At 40.2% G+C, this 11,832-nt stretch overlaps 1 protein-coding gene across 1 annotated transcript in view; it reads right to left on the bottom strand.

Moving 5' to 3' along the window:
• Nucleotides 1-942: 942 nt before the first annotated feature.
• Nucleotides 943-11,832, bottom strand: part of LOC141753821 (uncharacterized) — a 443,535-nt gene continuing 432,645 nt past the window's right edge. The window contains exon 2 of the transcript XR_012590506.1: nucleotides 943-953. The gene's annotated coding sequence lies outside the window, so the exon portion shown is untranslated. The remainder of the gene's footprint in view (nucleotides 954-11,832) is intronic.

Genomic DNA, 11,832 nt, shown 5'->3' with positions numbered 1-11,832 from the left:
AACAGCTTAGCCATGCGTGAGTGCGCATTGGGACACCGACCCGCAATGATTTATACGTGTAAGAAGTTACAACAGTCCCTTTAACTTATAGTACTAAGCCAATGATTTATGCATTACATAAAGAGACTTTTGCTATTTCACTTGATGTTTTGTGATGAGATTTTGAAAAAGTAAATACATTTTTTTTTTTTAAATAAAGTAAAAAATAAGGTAAAATATTTTTTTTCCCTCATGCCTCCACGGTGAATGGAGAATGCAAAAACGTAAAAAATTCTTGATGAATTGAAGTACATTCATATCAAAACACACATTTTACAAACTTTCACACACTTTAATAGGCTACTCTATCAACAAGTAAGCATAAGCCAAATATACTTTAGTATCATTTTGTTAAGTATATCTCTGATAAGTACATAAAAAGTAAACTGAAAGCATACTCTTATTTTAAGTTTGTTTAAAAGAAGTATACTAATAGCACATTTGAATAAACTTATTTTTGTTTGGGGTGTCGTGTTGCTGATAAATACCCGTGACTACTGCAGAGACATTTGTCCTGGGAATGAATGCAGATTGTAACCTTTCACACTGAAGACAAAAGCCAGATGTTAGTGGGTGTTCGTGTTTTTTTTGTCCAGTGGGAAGGGAAGCTTGACTGAAAGTGTTTGTTTCTGTTGTTTCTGCTGCATTAATTTAGCAGATTGTAATTCTGCTGAGCAGCAGGGCAACAAGCTTTCATCCACGCCGGCTTCAGCTGCAGCTAATAAAGGTTAAATGAAAAGATTAGAGTGGGTAGAGAACTGTAGAAGGTCAGATGGCAAAGATGAATCAGAGTGCCCCCCCCCCTCCCATTGTGATGTTGTTATTTTAAAAGCAGGGAAAGCTCATTATGGACGCAACATCAACTCTATTATAGATTTAATAAATCCTTCGGCCTAACGCGGCCATCAATCATCCTGTACACTGAAGCATTATTTAAAGCTGCTCCAGAGCCGGAGGCCCAGTTTTTAAAGGTTGATTGGATTTTATTTATTAGCTCTCAGCTCTGTGTCTAAGTCTAATAGACTGTGTAGGTTAGTCTGCTCATTATAGCGTTTAGTTTTGATCTTTATTCTGGAGTTCAGTAACATAAAGCTCCTGTATGTTCTACCTCATTACTGACATTTTTGTGACAGTGTATTCTGTAAAATAGCTAACAGGAAGAGGGTTAAAATAAAACAGGCGGAGGTCCAGCAGCTTCAACCCTGCAGAGGAGCTGGCAGTCGACCAGAACCGGCCCGAGCTGGAGGGCACGCCAGGTGGAGCTTCCTCGCAGCCGTTGCCAGGATGCAGCAACAGTTAACATTAGTGTAAATAAAGTTCATCATCAGATGTAGGAGACGCGGTGAAGCTGCTGCCAGCAGCGGTCGAAGCAACGTGTTAATTAGATTATTAGGAATTGTTTGTCTATTGAATATTCATCCTCTACAGATGATTGAGCATGATGATATCATTTCAGTTTGCTCAGTTCAGGGTGAGCTTTAAGTCCTTGTTGGAAAGATAAATTCACTCAGGGGGTTGCTATAAAAAGTGATTGTAGCAGGAGGATCTGCTGCTCCCGGCCCGTTCGCATGAAAAGACGTTTAAATGCCACGATGATGCGCAAGGCGTTTAGCGTGCAATAAGTACGCCTTTCTTTATTTCCGCATGTCATTTGTACGCCATGCATCCTGTACTGACTGCAATGTAAATGCATCTGCGTGAATATGCTACACTTAGAGCTGTTAGTGACATGTTTTCTGTAGTTGTTTTCGTACGTGTTTTACTTAGTTTACTTACTTATTTTAAGCCAAAACCATGATGTTTTCCCTTACCCTAACTAAGTGATTTCTAACTGCGGACGTTTGCATGGCATATAAATGACACGTGAAAAGACTAAAATGCATACGTGTAATGTTATACGTATGCATTTTGGTATTTATACGCCTTCCCGTGAGACCGTGTTGGATGGAAAGAGTGCAGAAACTATGTTTAGCGTGCAATAAGTACGCCTTTATGGCAAGTAGTTTTAACATTTAATATCTAAGCTTGACTATCCAGAATTAACATTACAGATCTCCACAATTACATTGTGATTGGTCAGAATTCTTATTCCAGGTATCTATAAGGTCATTGTGACAAGTCAAAACGACAGTTAGAGATATCTGTAATTCAGTCCTGACTATCCTAAATAACAGTTACAGATATCTCAAACCTCATTATGACTAGTCAGAGTCGTTTTCATGACGTTGCTCATCAAGGTTTCCCATTGGATATCGGCCCAACAAAGCATCTGAACAGTGTCAGCAGAAGCTTCTGCTAACTTGGATAGTTCATTGAAAGATATTCACAGATTCAAACATTGTTAAAACACCAACGAGGGCTCTTTCTAACCGTAGTGAGGTATAGACAACGAGCTACGAGCTCATTTTAATCACTACGAGCCTTTAGTCCTCCGAGCCGGACACATAACATCGGTCTCTGTGTGCAGCCGGCTGTGAGACGACGAGTAGTTCAGGGACCGCTGTGGGTCAGATAGTTAGAAAATTACATGAAATACAAAAAGAGCTCATCATCGAGGAATCTGTGGCCAACGAGAGCTTTGTTCTCTAGAGAGTTGTGGTAGAATTTAACAGCGTATTGTAGATTTATTGTCTCTTAGACACACTTTATAAACCCACACGGCCATAGTACGGTTGAATAGCTTCACCTGCAACGTCATTTTAACCTAGTCACAACTCTATTTCTAGATATCTGTTATTACATTAGACTATCCCTAACTCCAGTTAGAGATATCTACAACGTCATTCTCACTAGTCAACATTTAATTTAAGATCTCTAAAAAGGACAATGTAGATATCTACAATTGAGGGGAATTACAGATATCTTGAACTGGAATTATGACTAGCCAGAATTAAATTGTAGATATCTGAAACTGGAATTACGACAAGTCATAAGTAGAGTTTTGACTAGTCGAAATGACGTTGCAGATATCTGTAATGAACATCCTGTCTAGATATAAAATGTAAACATATCTGCGTATAAATACCACAGTAAGATTTGGTGACTTAGTACTTGTTTTGTTTTTTAAGTTATGTTAGTGTCGTTTGTCATCTGACGTATTTTTTATCGACGTTTGTGACGTGTTTTCCGTAGTTGTTTCCGTACATATTTTACTTAGTTTACTTACTTATTTTAAGCCCAACCATGATGTTTTCCCTTACCCTAACTAAGTGGTTTTCTTGCCTGAACCTAACTGCGGACGTTAACCTTAAAGCTGAGTATTGTATGAAAGAGTATTAACAAAAGAACAATTTCATTCTCAATCTGTGAAGTAACTCCTTGAGACCGTCGGCTCTCTGCAGCAACAGGTGATGAAGTCATTAAGACGTGAGGTTGCACATCGGCACAGATTCTGACTCCTGCTTCCATTTAGTTTCACAGCTTTCATGTTTGAATGAGGAGAAGAGAAAGAAGAAAAGAAAGGACACATTTTGTTTCTCAGATATATATTTTTTAGCTTCACCAGTATAGAAGGGTTTTTTTCCGTTTAGAAGGTGGTGACTCTCCGCGGATCCAGCTGCTCAGTAATCCTCCCTTTGAAGCTCATCTTTCTATTAGAATCAGGAGGTGCAGAGGTGACGGCCATTACACAACCGCTGATAAAAGTTGTGTGACCAGTTTAATCTTGTTGCATTCGTTCCACATGAAAATACAGCCGGCAGATTTATGGACAGAACCAATGTTTTTATGATAAAAAAAAACTCCTGAGGCAGAGCGACTTACAATGTGTCACAGATATGAAACGAGAAGTGAAATCAACCCGCACGAGTCACACCTGCTGAAATTCAGCCAATCTGTGATTTATTTTCCAATAACAGCTGAAAGGCCACTTCTGAAGAAAAAGAAAGACAGTGTGTAATATATTTTAGTTTAAAATATGTAATTAAATCTCATTTTCATAACTTTAACACTATCCAGAGATGAGTTTTCATCTAAAATAAGAACATCATCAATACCAGCAGGGGAATAAGATCTCTGTCAGCAAACGTAACACAATTCAGCAGGAAGTAAACAAAGAGAATATAACACAAATAGAATTGTTGTTAGACAACTTAACTAATGCCACGTATGTGTGCAGCCCATTTGCAGGAAAAGGCGTACGAATGCCACGATAATGTGCAAGGCGTTTAGCGTGCAATAAGTACGCCTTTCTTGATTTCTGCGTGTCATTTGTACGACGTGTCATTTGTACGACGTGTATCCTGTACTGACTGCGACGTAAACGCATCCGCGTATAAATGCTACAGTAAGAGTTAGTGACGTGTTAGTGTTTTGTTTTGAAAGTTGAAAGACACAACAGAGTTTTGGTCGGAGATGATAACATTTCTCTCTGCGGAGCCCCGTCACTTCACAAGACACGGGAAACCTCTGTTGGTCTGGAGGAGCTGCAGCAGTTATTTCTGCACAAACGTCCACTGTACATTCACTAGATATTCTCAGAGCTAAACTAACTCTTCTGCAGTGTGGAGTGAGCAGCATGCACGTGAGAGAGGAGCGAGCTGTGGGTGAAGGCAAGCAGGCAGAGGAGCAGAGTACAGCAGAGACTCCAGTCCTGGAGACCAAAGTTACGGTCTCCTCCGTGTCCACCGACCGCGGCCAACACTGTTTAACAGACGGGTTGTGTTGTTTTATCATCCACTTCCTGTTTGGTCTTTGCGGCTCGTGCATCAGTGTGATGGTTCCCCACCCAGCTGCTCCATCAGCACGGTGGTGGTGGTGGTGGTGATGAGGTCCTCATCACCAACGGTCCTCATCACCAACGCTGATAACACACGGCTGTCCGTGAGACTGCCCGAGCACAATGAGCAGCTGTGTGTGTGTGTGTGTGTGTGTGTGTGTGTGTGTATTAACGAGCTGATGCACTCAGAGGGTAATACAATGAGAGGTCCCCCCCAATGAAAGGTAATGAGTCGAATCACTGTTATTAGTCCCGTCCTCCTTCCACACACATTCGCACTAACAACCAATCTGCAAATTAGGAAACACAAACATACATAAAACAAACTGTTGTCCCCGTGGCTGGGATGGATTTTTTTAACCCTGTGAGACCCACATTAGACCCATTTTGGTCTTTTTTAGGGGCTACAGGGGGTCTTTAGGGGGAGATAGCAGGTCAACAGTAGATGTCACATAGAAGTGGTGAACATCATCTGAAAACAGGAAACCTGAAGATTAATTTGAGATGCAGATTGTAAAAGTGTGTAAGAGGTTAGAACATTATGATAGCAGTATATGATGGTCATCCCCATGCTCATTTATGACTCCCAAGTTGTTGCAGCAATTTTGTGTTGATACCATTTGTTACACAGATTTGGTGCTAAATTTAAAAAAATTTTACCACTCGAGCATTGATAAAAATGATCAATAATCCCTCCAAAATACCACATAAAGACACCGAGACCTTGAGGAACACCATAGAAAAAGACATGCTGTGATTTGGGATTAAAAAACTTTTGATATTTTGGAGATTTTCTGCAAGAATTGCATTTTTCGGCGATTGGATGGCGAACACTTCTGTTGTGTAAACTGCTCAGAAACCCCCTTATTGTCAGTAACATCCGCCGCCGTCGCATCATCATTACGGAGCCTAGTGTAAGAGCAGTCGGATTTGACCTCATGGCGTTTTCCATCGAGGTCAAGGACAAGTGGTTAGGGAAAGACACGAGGACGTCATTTTTTGACCTATTCGACCGCAGCCAAGATCGCGGTTTGGGTTAAAAGAACTACTTTGTTACCTCACATCCTATGTAGCCTACATACACAAACACATGTCTCCTGTTGTTTCTGTTCCGATATAACCTCCCTTCAGTCCGTGTTGATTAGCCTGACGTCATCCTCCATCCTGTCAGAGACAGTAAACATCATGTTTATCGTGTTTTATACTTTCTGTGAGGTCGTGTCAAAATCCGAGAGAGCAAGTTTATTTCTCAGATCATAAAAACCTGTGAGCCATTTGTGTCTTCGATGCCCATCAACCTGCTAGCGTGTGTGTGTGTGTGTGTGTGTTTATGTGTGTGTGCTGTCAGAGTTTTATAGTGCAGGTCGATTCCAGTTTTTACTGCAGGTCCCGACCCGGCGTCGCTGTTAATGCAACTCGCTCCTGTGGTTTATTGAAGCTGCAACATGTTTGTCATTGCCTTTAAAATCTCCCTCTTAGAAGGTACATATAGAGGTCAGGGCCGGCTACAGAGCCGTTGTGTTGCTAAAGGGCACTTCAGCAGGACAGGTACGCAAGGTTTGAACCAGCTGTATGATTAATGGAACCTGCAGATGTTTTTCTTTTTACCCACCACCAGGTAGTTAAAGGTAAGGGTTGGTAGTGCCGTTCAAATACATGTTTTTTAATATTAGTTGAAATTCTCATTAAGATGGCAATCAATCAAATGTTATGACAAAAAAAAAGAAAAAAAATCTGGTATCCGTGGCTGTCATGAAACCTGCCGAATTAAAAAAAATTATTAAGAAAATAATAAATAAATATGTCATTAAATGAGGCAGAAATGCATAAAGAAATGTAAAAGAAAAGAATACAGAAATAAATACGTTTGGGGAAATAAATAAGGGGTGAAATGCAAAAGCAAAATTGTGCATAAATAAATAAATATATTTGAAAATAAATATAAAATGTATTAAAAATAAGTACAAAAATATATACATTTTAAAATAAATGCAACAATAACTGAATAAATAGCAAATGCAAAGATTAATACATTTAAAAAATGATTAAAATAAATAAATAAATATGTAATTTGATGAGGCAGATATGCATAAAGAAATGTGTAAAGAAAAGAAGTACAGGAATCAACAAGTTTGGGGAAATAAATAAGGGGTGAAATGCGAAGGCAAAATTGTGCATATATAAATAAATAGAGAAATATATTTTTTTTAAATACATACAGTTAAAAATAAAAAAATAAATGTATAAATAAATAAAAATTAAATAAAAATTATAAAATGGATAAAAATAAATACATAAATAAATAAAAGTCAAATTAAACCGACCTTTAAATCCTTGTGTATTCAATGCAAAAAAAAAAAAAAAAAACGTACAGGGAAATGATAAGTTGTTTTTCTGTGGCTGTTTCGTGGTTAATTGGAAAGAAACACATTAATTAAACGGAGGATGATAATGTAAACACAATCGACCTTCTTGTGGTGTGGTCACGGTCACGTGTACGGATGGATCTCCATCCAGTAATCATGTTTAAGTGTGTTTTCTCGTTCGAAGCATCTGGATGCATCATGGATGTGCTGCATGATGTGTGTTTATGAGTGTGTGTGTGCGTGTGCGGCCGGCTGCTGTCTGCTCGACTCTTTATTGCATCTGTTGGCAGTTTGCCTATTTCCATGCATATGTATCCATACGGCCGTCTACTGCGGGCCATATGTTCGGTGCCAGCTTGCGTCCGCGGTCTGCCCTCCGCTCTGCTGCTGCTGCCCACACACACACACACACACACACACACACATACACACACAGTCAGCAGTTCGTTATTTTGGCATAATTGTGTTAATGAGGTATTCACTTCGCGCTCCTCGACAAGCCTCCATTAGCAGATAAGAGGTAGAAGATCAGATAGGAGGGAGTGGAGGACTTGTTTAAGCATGTACGAGCCGGCGGTGCCGTTGACCTCTGCCACTGTGAGAGATCTCGGCAGAGCGGCGCATGTTAACTTTGACTTTGAAGGGTTTCGTCTCAATTGGGGTCAATTTACTCAATTTAGACTACAAATTACAGAAATCTTATATTCACATGGTGATTCTTGAGTCGCTGCCAGCGCTGTGTAGAGGCTTGAAGGTTGCAGCTCCAATTAATGTTGCCATGGCGATCCACTGGAAAAAAAGAGGACAACAGGATTGCGCGGCTTACAAGACAAGAAAAGAGTGAAATGCACCCCAGTAGCATCTCGGTGCTCCTTATATATATATATATATATATTTGCACATATTTAAATTAGGTGCAAGGTTCCTCCAGCTTAAATCAAGTTAGATTTAAGATATTTTTAATGCCACTCGGAATTAATTAGAAGACCAAATTTTCCAATAACCGTGCCAAGTTCGAAAATACGCCGAGCCTCGCATGCATCGCCTTGTACCGTTTTCAGGCATTCCACAAAATCTTGGCTAAATAGCAAATTTCCGTTGAATTAGCGCGTCCTCACGTCAGTGACGGCTGGGCTGTATCCGAAACCTCATACTATACTAGTAGAATGTACTGATTTGGTAAAAATGTAGCATGTAATACGCAGTATGCGAACAAAAGCAAAATCTCCAGTATCCATCGGACCAGTCCACCTCGCCTACTGTATCCCACAATGCAAAGCGCTGGACCCCTACAGGCTACGGTTACAACAACAACAACAACAACAACAACAGCCAAAAACGGCTCGTTTTTTACGATGTAGATGACGAATCGAACAACGTTTTTGGAGTTTAGAAGCTCCACAAACTGCTATGAGCTGGCTGTAGCTCTCTCTAGAGACCGGTCTCGTAGACGAGGGGCTTTTATATCCTTGTTGACGGATAGTTTGTTTAAATATCACAACACAAATGTCCATTTGCTGCAGTATCTTATAAAGTAAACAAACATAACATAAACAAAAAAATCTAATTTGTATTTTTCCATAATATTGCAAGTTTGTTTTTTTTGTCCAGTGCTTTAAGAGCTGGTTTAAGACTAAAGCCTGGTCTAGCGTACTACAAAATACATCGCTTTAACCGTTCCATACTACTGAGGAACGCAGTATACAGTATGTATTGTATACTGCGTTCGTCAGTAGTATGTAGTAGGCGGTTTCAAATACAGCCTTAGCTAGCAGACAGTGGATCTTTTACTCCGAGCATCCCGACCAGAAACAAAATATGAGTGTTGCGCCGGGGCGCTTACTGTTGCAGACAACGTGCCGGACCACAACGGCACGGGGTGGACAGAACTAACAGTTAAATCAAAACCAAAGAAATACATCACCGAGGCAGCAGCTCACTGGTTGCAAAATAAATATGACAAAAACAACAACTCGTCACAACACAACTCCACTCCACTCAAACTCATTTAACAGTATTTTGGGATGCGGTGACAGTTTTGTCATGAATAATAGATGAATAAATCTCCCGTACAGGTCATTTATGAAAATACATGACAGAAAAAATTGAAAGAAATTAATGAAAAATAAGGTTTTATATAAAAAATAAAAAAACAAATCATCTCTTCCTTCTCCCTCCGGCAAAAAAAAGGCAAATTGCACTCAGCTGCAAAACTTTATGGGCATTACATCATTAGTGCAATATCTTTTGTGAATGGGACCTTGAGACGGGGCAGATAGCGGTTGCAAATGATGTACAAATCACGGTGCCATCAGCGGTCGCAAATCATTCTTTGTGAATGTCAAATTATACTACAGACAGACCGACAGTATAACACCTGGCAAAGTACTCAAACCTCCTCTGGTAGTTCCTGCCACAGTCGGCGCCTCCAGGACCACATTTAGCCGTCGTGACTCACAAGGTGAAAACAATCCCAGCGTCTCTATCACAGCTGGTAAATATAGACGTTGATACAGAGTTGACCTTTTATTTTCTGGTGATGTCCAGCGGCTGCAGCTCTGTTCTCGTTCTCTGCAGCTGCCTGAGAAACCTGCCGTAGCAACGTCCTCTGGACGTGAGACTGCTGGAATCCTTGACTACAGCACGCTTCTCTAAACCACTAAATTCACCTGTGAACGTATATTATGCCCGTATTTATCAAAAACTGGTGTGAAATTTATATTTCTCGGCTGTCCCCCACATTGCCTGTTTTTAAACCAAACCTCAAAACGCACTTTTATCCCCTTGGCTTTTGGCTCGGCATGACAGTTTTCCTTTTATAATCCTCATTCCTTTCCTATTGGTCTTAACGCTTTTATTAATTTAATGTCCTGTTGGTTTTAAAATGGCCGTAGTGTTTTATTGTGTTGTTTTTTAATGTTTAATTGTACAGCACTTTGGTCAACTTTTGTTGTTTTTAAATGTGCTCTATAAATACATTTGGATTGGATGATGATTTATTTCATACATGGAAATAAAACTAGTACTGGTAATTAGTGTTGTCAAAAATATCAAAGTATATAAAGAGACATACTGATACACTCTGCTCTTTATCTTTTAATAAAAACCTATAATTTGAAGGCCTCAATGTTGTGTCGATTTATCCTCGTGGTACCAAAAACGGAATCAGACGTCGATATTTTCAAGGTATTATATCGCAGTTTGAAATTCCAGTATTGTGACAACTCTCCCTGGTAATACAGCCTGTTTGCAAGAAAAGGCGTATAAATGTCACGATAATGCGCAAGGCGTTTAGCGTACAATAAGTACGCCTTTCTTGATTTCCATGTATCATTTGTACGCTACGGTAAGAGTTAGTGACAATATCAAAAGTGAGAAAGACCAGTTATGATGGGAGGATGGGTCCAACAAACACAGGACTTTCAACCAGGAGACTGGTGTTCGACACCGGTGTTGACCGCTGTTTACTGTAGTTGTGTTACGTTGTTTCCGTAAGTGTATTACTTAATTTACGTACTTATTCTAAGCCCAACCATGGCATTTTCCCTTAAACTAACTAAGTGGTTTTCTTGCCTAAACTGCGGACGTTTGCGTAGCGTACAAATGACACGCAAAAAGGCTAAAATGCGTACTCATGACACGTGGAATGTCGCGGTATATATATTTACACGCCTTCCCGTGAGACCAAGTTGGGTAATACTACTAATTTCATGGTAACGAATTGACATATGTTGGTATACTAACATGTTGCTAGCATAATAGTACATGGTTTGTATTTTACTTTTATAACAAAGCAACGTCTCACCGTTTGGTAAAGGCCTATATTAAAAAAAGATATAGGGTCGTTTATTTTCATGAATGGCCGAATGGTGCGTCGCTTTAGAAGTTGTGGCCGCCATGAATTGTGGGGCGGCATTATCTCCTTTCCTTTGGTAAAGGATGCTCCAGTGTATCCTCTGATAAAGGAGATAAGAAAGGAAGCATTGAAGCTCCTTTCCTCAACATTTAGAGAATTCCAACAGCTCTCATCATGGCTGCCACTTCCAGGTCATTTCACTCCGTTAGGAACCTTCCTAAGAAAGAAAAAGACTATTGGACTGCAGCGCTGGACGGCCAAGACCTGAAATCAAATGAACAAATGTCTGTCCAGTTAATGTCCTCTGGCGCTGGGACCAGCTAATGTCCTTCGGAAGGAAATATACACCCCAAACTGGCTCCTGACCCAGTAAAAGTTATTTCAGCCTCTCATGTGGATTTCTTTCTTCTAACCTTTGTGTTACCTGCTGCTCTTCATCTTCCCTCCCGGGTGTCCTTATTTAACTCTCAGTAACTGTGTGCCATTTAGCTCTGGGATCACTTCTAAAATTGAAATGGTAGCTGAGCAGCGAGGTGCCTGATCTGTGGTTGAAATCAGGCCTAGCATGCATTAGAGTTAATGTTAGTCACTCCTGGGCTTTGAGCCCGGCTCCTCTAAAGTTAGAAGGTAAAAGTTTTATGAATCCGCCAGAGATCCTGGCTGAATCCAGCCTCTCGGGGGGATCAGTCACTGTCACTCTTGGCTACCTTTTCAGCTATTTCTGAGCCTGTTGTGGTGAAAAATGATCCTTAATTTGAATGGAGGCACACGGTGATGCAAATGGAAGCCAAATAGCCTTCCCTGGGCTGGGCACTAACCCAGAAACTTCCATCTCCGGTGTGATAAGAGTCTCT

The sequence above is a fragment of the Sebastes fasciatus genome, chromosome 17 (assembly GCF_043250625.1).
Source record: "Sebastes fasciatus isolate fSebFas1 chromosome 17, fSebFas1.pri, whole genome shotgun sequence".
NCBI lineage: Eukaryota > Metazoa > Chordata > Actinopteri > Perciformes > Sebastidae > Sebastes > Sebastes fasciatus.
Note: the sequence above shows the minus strand (reverse complement) of the source record. Positions and strands in the feature narration are given on the sequence as shown.